This window comes from Juglans regia, chromosome 11, assembly GCF_001411555.2.
Source record: "Juglans regia cultivar Chandler chromosome 11, Walnut 2.0, whole genome shotgun sequence".
Classification (NCBI taxonomy): Eukaryota; Viridiplantae; Streptophyta; class Magnoliopsida; order Fagales; family Juglandaceae; genus Juglans; species Juglans regia.
This window is the reverse complement of record NC_049911.1, coordinates 29,278,040-29,279,638: the sequence shown is the minus strand read 5'-3', so window position 1 is coordinate 29,279,638 and position 1,599 is coordinate 29,278,040.

The window sequence follows — 1,599 nt, the reverse complement described above, 5'->3', positions numbered from 1 at the left end:
AATCACGAGTCATCAAGCTAGCTAGCTAGGCAAAACTCATATGCACTTTTGGTCTATTATATATGGCCGGGTATGTGCTGTACTGTCTTCGAGATCTCAAGACAGTAACGGCCGGCCTGTTAAAAAGTTGGAAGGGGATAAGGAACGAAGACGTTGGTTTTGGATAAGCCCGGAAGAGAGACATGATGATCATCTAAACAAGATGCATGCCAAAGAGGCAGGGTGATCATCTATCTCGCTTTGTCTCAATGCAGCATTTCCTTTGTGGGGCATCTCTTCATGTCTGGGCTCCTGATGATCAGATTTTGTTGCATGGGTTTATGTTATTTTACCCTAATATTTGATACATATATAAGAATATATAATAGTACTACTACTACGTAGTACTGATCTTCATTCTTAATTTATTATCATTAGTCGCACTGTCGATAGATATGTGAATTATACATTAAGTGAGTTTATAGATCGAGTAATTAGATAAACAACCCTTTAAAACGTGGCACATGATCAGTCAGTATAAAATCCTGAACCTAAAAAAAAAATATATTTATCTAAGTATGATATATCATATCTAATAATTAACGTTGATATATAAATTAATTGCTTATATGGAACCACTTTCAAATTAACAATGTAAACCCCACGACGTAAATGTTTAATATTATATATGATGATCATGATCATGATTTATTGCATGCAAATTGCAATGATGTCTTCAATTCAACTCTATTTATAATGTTTTGGCCAATATTAATTATATGACGATATCAGTTGCACATGAGTTTTTTCTTTGTGGTCGGACGAATAAATTAATTTGACTCAAATTAAGGCGCAATGGTCGGATACAATTCGATCGATCTGATCAGTGCTGCTGAGATGGAGACGCAGTCCAATTATATATGTGGATTATAGATCCAATCACTACTCAATTTTTTTGCCTAGCCTTTTAATTTTGTGCACCAAATAATATTAATAATTAAGAGAAATATTTTAGCTACAAAAGAATTTTATCAAAGTAAACTTACATATTGATATGACTAGATCATGTGGTAGCACTAGAACTCCGTCAAATAATAAAATTACTTTATTATAAAGTAGATACAATGTAGCATATGAAACCACGTCATTTTATAAGTTTATTTTAGTGAAATCGTTTTGTAGTTGAGTATTAGCATCGGTCGTAGGAAAATAAACTGAATGGAGATGGGAAATAATCTAGAGGCCAACTTGCCTTCTTCTTCTACTTCATTTGATTTAAATATTACACTAGCATTTTACAGAATATAGCTTTACAAAGCCAAATATGGAAGTATATATACAGCTTTACAAGAGTAACTATGGTAATGTACAAAATGGAGATATAAGGAAAAATTAGAGAGATCACACATCACGTTGATTTAGGATGAGATTGTGCCGTTGCTTTTAATTTGAAATTTCCATGTATAGCAGCTCGAGATTAAGGAAGAGATTTGATTGCTGTTCTTGTTTTGAAATTAGGTCCATGTATAGATAGCTGCTCAATTTTGGAATCTTCATGAATACTCTGATGTCTAACATTGGTTAACTATCCAAAAGTTAAAGTTTGGCTAATATGTCATT